General features: G+C 39.9%; 1 non-coding gene across 1 annotated transcript; it reads right to left on the bottom strand.

Moving 5' to 3' along the window:
* Positions 1 to 6025: 6025 nt before the first annotated feature.
* Positions 6026 to 6110, bottom strand: TRNAR-UCU (transfer RNA arginine (anticodon UCU)). The gene is given in 2 exon segments: positions 6026 to 6061; positions 6074 to 6110. It is a non-coding gene; the product is annotated as a tRNA-Arg (tRNA).
* Between the last annotated feature and the right edge of the window lie 994 nt (positions 6111 to 7104).

The following is a 7104-nucleotide window of genomic DNA, read 5'->3' as shown; positions in this document are numbered from 1 at the left end:
TCTAAGGCCTCATCACTTTTGTCTACTTCTTGGTCTCTGTAGAGTCTAGCCTCTATTTACATAATTTATGAAGCAAATTTTCTATTGAAAGGAGCTTACACGTCATCTTTCCCTTGTTACATTGCTTAATTAATTTAGTTGTTCCTTATCTCTTGCCTCAGTAAGAGGAGTTGCTGGGCTGTTCTTTACCAGCGGTTAATGAGAAATGACTTGTGCATGGATATGGCTCTTGCATGCTATTTTAAAAGTAATTATTCTTGTTTGGCTTGGTCTCTGGTAGTGGAGTGTTCCACATCTGAAGACTGAACATAGCATGGTGCAGATTATCCTCTAGATTCCACATACCTATCTTTTTAAAATCCACTTTTTTTTTTTTTTTTGAGGGTTATGTATTTTTACCACTTGTCTGTTTAGCCATTGATATGAAATGACTCCATGGAGTCAGTCAGTTTTCTAGTATACACAGACTACCACAACGGGTATTATGGTAATTGCTATTCTTGTTGGCAGTTTTAGCTGAGAAGCTAAGAACTGAATGGATGAGGAAACAACAACTCTTTTCAACCCTAGTAATAGTCCCTCCAAATCAAGATTGAGGGAAACTGGTACATAGATGTGGGAAGCTTGCACTGCCCTTGCAGATTTTCTAGGTGCCATGCACTTCAGTTCCCCGACCTGTCAGTCCATCACCTTGCATAGTCACGTGTATTTTCAGTAAAAGTTTAGGCTGTCTTTTGAATGACCCTACAGTATTTTTGTACTGCTGTTGCAGCTAATATATTAATTTATTACTAATGTTAGGATAGAGAATAATACAGAAAACTTAATGGTAGAACAGAAGTTGATGGTAGGAAATTATTGGTACCTCATTCAATAATGGTGGGATTGTATGGGATGGACTGTCCAGGAGAGGAAAGGAAAAGAAACTGAGGAGAGATGATAGATGTAAAATGTGTAGAGATGGCCTTCACGATCCTATTTTATAGCTCCTGACCAAAGGAAATGTGACTTAAATAGTGTAGTAAAAATTTTTATTAAGAGATTGGACATTTGTGTTGTCAGCCCTCATGGCTCGAGCCATACAGTTAGGAAGAAATTCTCTCATGCCTCACTATCTTGCATACAGTGATCACCAACTGAAGTTAGGAAGAAATTCTCTCATGCCTCACTATCTTGCATTTACATTTTTTCTAAAGCAATCCAGCATTAGTCACTGTTGGAGACAGGCTAGGACTAAGATTTTCAAAAACAATTACAGATTTTTGGTGCCCAACTCAACAACTTAGAGGCTTTGCATTTTGAAACTGCTGAGCTAAAGTGTCAATCTGGGGACATACAGATACCCATCACTTCTGCAAATCTTGGCTGAGATGTAGTTTCTCTTCTACTATCGTCATTCTTGTATTTGTGTATCAGACCTGTGCATACATCATTGATGATAATGCAAGAACAAGGAAATAAAACAAGAACTGTGCTCTGTTGTGCTCTGTAAGAAATGTGGAAGCAGAACAATATCAATATTGGACAAACAGGAAAGAACAAAATTGGAATAAGAAATGTTTTGAAGTGTTTAAGAGTTATGAACAATGGCTATATGAACTTGTATACAATTATACAGAATTTTTGTAGCTATTTTAAAATTAGAATATATTTTTTGTGCAAAAACTTCTAGTTACATTTTAAAATAAGATGATATGGGATCTTAAATCAAAAGCTAACTTATTGATTTAACGTTATTATTGAGGCATAATATCATGCCTGCACTATTTATACAAGACTGATATATAAGGTAAGATGTTAAGAAAATGTTAGAAACTGTTTAAATTTAGAATTAAAACATGAGCACATTGCTGCACTCGAGTTCTAATTAAAGAACACATTGGTTCTATTTCATATTGTGTCAGATGGAAGCCTATCAGAAGGCCAAATCACTGATAAGCAACGCAGATAAAACAAGCCTATCAAAAATAGATTTATAAAAGAACAGTGTGTTTTGAGAAGCTTCATTTTTGTGTGTAAACAGTATGTAATATACTAGCTTGTTTGTCCTGTGCTGGAATGACCTGCTCAGATATTTCAGTTTGTAATCATACTGCTTTCTATAAGCTGGCCTGAAAACATAAGCTCTACTATTGCCAAGAGAGATTCCTCTTTAGTTCAGGGGGTAGAAACCTGTGATTTTTTTGGAGCAGCAGGTGATGTGGTTCTTTTTTATGTATACAGTGTGCACTTGCTGATGGCCTAGGTGTCCCTAGACTGTTGCATATTCTTTGATGACTATTAAGAGTAGATTTGTTTTCTTGTACTCCTTCCCAGTCTATATCCATTTTTTGTCTCTTGTCTTATGCTTAGATTGTAAGCTCTCTGGGACAAGGACTGCCTTTTTGTCCTTTGTTTTGTACAGTGCCTAGTACAATGGGGTTCTGGTCCATGACAAGGGCTCCCAAGCACTACCGTAATACAAATAATAAAATATAATGAAACTGTTAGTAAAGAATCAGATCAGCAATGGTACCATGATCAGCTTGGTACTATTAATATGGTGCCATTACAATGCCTTGTAGTGAACAAATTTAAGACACTGCGACTTTTATGCAGCTGATTTCTCAAACTACTTTCTTCACCTTTCCCTGACTATCCAGTCTTTTTTTTAGTTGTCTCTCTGACTGCCAACTCGGTCTTTCCAAAATGGAATGTGTCTTTTCTCTAATTCCTCTTCCTTTCCATAGAGAACACCACTCTGTCCTTCATGTTATGTGACTCTTCTAACCATGTAGTGAATATTTCACAAAGTTGTCACTTTCTCTTTAATCCACCCTTTCTCCACTAAAAGACTTTATCCATACGCTGTTCATCATTCTTTGATCACTATAACCTATCCTCTGGCCTCCCTGCTTTTCATATCCTTCTGCTTTTCAATTGGTTCAAAATTCTGTACCTAATGTAGTCTTCTGCTTTCCCTCTCCAACCATATCACTTTTCTTCTTGAATTCCTCTATTGGTTTTGTCTCTTACTGCATCATGTTCAAATTTCTTGTCACCTAAAAGCCTTGGTATTTTTGCTCTTTTTCTCCACTCTCAGCTGGGTACCTTCCATCATACTTGCCCCCTATCTCTGTAGAGCTTTCCCTATCCTTATCTGCTCTCACTTCCCTCTTCAAGTAATCCTCCTTTTTCGTCTCATTCAGAAATCCAACTTATTCCCTCTTGAACTCATTTACAGTGTAAGCTCTTTGGGGTAGCTTATCTAGCTTTGTAAGATACTGTGTACATTCACAACATTATTGTATAAATGATTTGTAATATAAGAAAAGGTCCCTGCAATGTAAATTCCATAAATGATAGCACTAGAGCATGGTGAGTACAAGGATAGGGACATTGTGGAGGAGAAACAGTAAACAATGGGAAGGAAATACATCTGCTGGGTAAGTGAAGCATTTACATAGAAAACAGATTCCATAAACAAATCTCATGCTGTTTCACTTTTTTTTTGTAATGGGTAAGAGTCAGAGCTGAGATAAATGGTGGAAACAAAAGCAAAATGTGAGTTCTCATAAGTCAACTGGCACAAAGGAGAGGGAAACTCTCTCAGATAAAATTAATTCACTGCTGTGAATATGGTGCTTGGATTAATGTCTCCTGCTTTGAAAAAGATGTCTCTGTCACCACCACATTTATGTGGTAGAGGACCATTATGCTATGTCAGTATTGCATTTTGTTAGTAGCCACATGTGTTTATGTAAGTTTGTTTGGCCCACTTCTCCCTTAGTGACTTTTTTTTAAAATCTGACAGACAAGTGGCATGATTATAATTAAAGCAATTGGCAGGAGGAGGAGCTGTAGCTGTAAGAGATTATGCAAGATGGAAAAGACAACTGTTAAATGCACATGACTAAAAGAGGATTTGAAATTTGAAGATTTTTTGCTAGTGTTTAATTTGTGGTGTTAAAATAAGGCTTCCTGTTTCTTGGTAGGTTTAAAGATGATTGAAATGCTTTTTTAATCACTTCTGTCTCATTTTTTAATGTGCATTTTTTAAGAGGGAAAACAATAACATACCATGCCAAATTCAACACTAACTTCATTGCAGTGCCTTCAGTGATGAATTTGACTAACTTTTAAATAAACTTGTTTGAAAATTTTCTTCCTCAAATGATCAGTGCTGTTTTGAGGAGTTGAGAGTATATTTTTACAAGAAGTCCTTATTTTCTCACCTAGTAGGAAAATGAGCTCTTACATTACAGGTTGCATTTTTAGTGGTGTTGGTGGAGGGAAAAATGATCAGTGTTTTTTCCTATAAACTATACATAAAAATCTGATCCTTTTAAAAAGTGTAGAATAAAAAGATAATTTATGAGTTCATGGATAAGGAATGGTGGGGGGGGTAGGGGTTGTTTGAAAAAAGCTATAATGCAACCCCTGGCTGGAAGTTGAAACTAGACAAATTCAGGCTTGACCTAAGGCATACATGTTTTGACAATGCTAGTAATGAACCACTGGAACACGGTGGATTCTCTGTAACTGCAATCTTAGAATGAAGCTGGGATGTTTTAGAGAAACATATGCTCTAGGAATTATTTTGAAGAAGTGCTATGGCTTGTGTTATGCAGGATTTCAGACTGGATTATTACAATAGGTCCTTCTGGCTTTGGAATCTATGAAAACAGACAGAAGGAAAGACACGTATTTGCTGCAGACGTACTGGTCATGCTAGAATGAGATGCACCTGCTGTTTACTGTTTATTATGTAACAGCAGCTGTTACAACCAAAAGTCTCAAAGCACTTTGGCCTGAAGATGATGTAAGTAGAGGCAGTCCTTGGCCTTGTGACCAGTGGTTCCTGAAAATTGTGTTGTAAGTCGAAATGTCATAACTCGGAATCGCAATACAGGCCCTTGTAGGCCTGAGCATCATAAAGTTGAAACCAACTGTCATAAATTGAATCTGGGTATCAATTCAGAAACCACATAAGTGCTGTTCTTTGTAAATCAAAGGTTGTAAAGTCAGGGACTGTCCCTATACAGCATCTGTGCTAGCTTTATAAAAGTGGAATGAAAATCTACCAGCCCCAGACTAGAGTCCCTTTAGCAGCATAAAACCCCATGATATTTTATTCATGTAAACACCTCCCAGCCATTTATAAAAACCCATATCTTTCCCGAGTAAGAGACTTCAGTAGTTTCTAGTAAGCGAGTTTGGCAAGATTAAGTTATAATAGAAATGAACCCGAGATAAACACTTCCCAGGGAGGCTTCATGCTAATGCAAAGCCTCATTGGTGCTCGCTGAAGCCTGCTCGTGCACGTCTTCAGTCCCTGCTTTCACCCCAGGGCCAGATCCATTTATCAGGTGCTCGGAGGCTTGAGTGACCAGAGCTGAGTCCCCTGGGCGTTGTGCTGCTGCCTTTGTCCCGCCTGTTCTTAGGGCTGGGTGCCAGCCAGCGGGCTCCTCGGCGCAGGGCTTCCGGGGGACTCCTGTGTTACAAAGAGGCCGGGCTGGGCTCGGAGAAAGCAGCAGCCCGGCTGCCGCTCGGCTTCAGCGCTGGGTTCCGCCTTCGTGCAACGCGCGCAGAGGCGGGTCAGCCGCTCGCCCCCGCGCTGGGCCTCTGGCGGGCGGGGGCTCCCCCTGCCCGAGTGGCTGCCGGGGGCAGCGGGCCCGTGGGGGTGACTCGCTCCCCAGCTCAAGGACGCCTCGGGCGCCTGGGAGAGGCACCCAGATGTCGGGCCGAGCCCGCACCGGGGCCGGGGGCGCAGAGCCCTGGGCTCCGTGGCCCGGGACCGACCCTCCCCGGCCGCGGGGAAAGGAACACGCCCTCACCCCCGCCGCGGCCTCCCTTCAGCCCCGTACCCGAGCGCCTGCTGACTGAGGCACCGAGTCCGGCCGCGGGGGCTGAAGGCAGGGCCCAGGTTGGGCAGTTTCCTGCCACGGCCGGGTCTCGGGAAGCTCCGGTCGGTCCCGGCAGCGGCGGGAAAGCTTGCTAGGAATAAAAATTAAAATACTTTGTTAAGTAACTTAAAATAAAAACGCGACTCCGCCGGGACTCGAACCCGGAACCTTTGAATCCCTTCATCCTCTAGAAGTCCAATGCGCTATCCATTGCGCCACGGAGCCACCTGTTGGACTTCTTGCATATCAGCCATACAATCTATAAACAGAGCTTTGCGTCCTGCTCTATTGGGGACGATCGATCGGCAGTGAGAGACTAGGTCCTCCCTTCTTTACTTAACCCAATTAGGTCAGGTCCTGAAAAGAATCAGGTCTCTAAACAACCCCACTCACTCCTACAGCCCTTTCTTAAACTGCTGCTTCTTAAATTTAGTTTGAAAACTTTTAAAAAGGAGAGTTATTGTAAAGGAATTTAAAGTATATTTTATTGCTGATTAATTATATTTTAATCAATACTAATGAATATAATATTAAATTTCTATTTTATTTCAACTCATTAAGTTTATGCTTACTACTATACATGTATTATACAAAATAGATCAATGATAATAGCACAGCACATATTCAAAATGCTGTAGAGACATTAACAAATCCTGGTAATGATGTTATTTCTAGCACTAAGCATTTACTTTGTTAATGTTTTTATTCATTTTAAACATGATTGTGTTTATTATTCACTATTAATCATTTATTACCTTTATTACTGAGAAATTATTTTGGAGCATACTGTGGAACTGATCCTACAAGTATGTACATAAGTAAAGTATGCATATGTGTTTGTTGGATGTGTCCTGCTAGGTACTATAGCAATGAGCACTAAATCAATGTCCATAAATAAAATCAGTCTTGGATGTATTAAACATGTTTTATAGCACTGTGTTTGTTGACAGGAGTATTAATAAGCCTTTCTCTTTACATTGCTTTGGCTTTGTCATAAACATGAAGGAACATAAACTTGAAGGCTCTACTTCTGAAGCCATAGCAGCCACGGTAAAACAAAAAAATATGTTGAGTCTGCTTGAAACCTTTGGTGCTACCTGACTCTTTTTTGTTCTTGAAACCTTTGCACTCTCTGAAGTTTATGATGTGAAAATTATTTCTAGGATGCTGATTTTTGCAATGTATATCTTCAGTGAAAAAACAAAATCAGCATTTCTAA

This window comes from Chelonoidis abingdonii, chromosome 7 (genome assembly GCF_003597395.2).
Source record: "Chelonoidis abingdonii isolate Lonesome George chromosome 7, CheloAbing_2.0, whole genome shotgun sequence".
NCBI classification, from domain to species: domain Eukaryota; kingdom Metazoa; phylum Chordata; order Testudines; family Testudinidae; genus Chelonoidis; species Chelonoidis abingdonii.
Note: the sequence above shows the minus strand (reverse complement) of the source record. Positions and strands in the feature narration are given on the sequence as shown.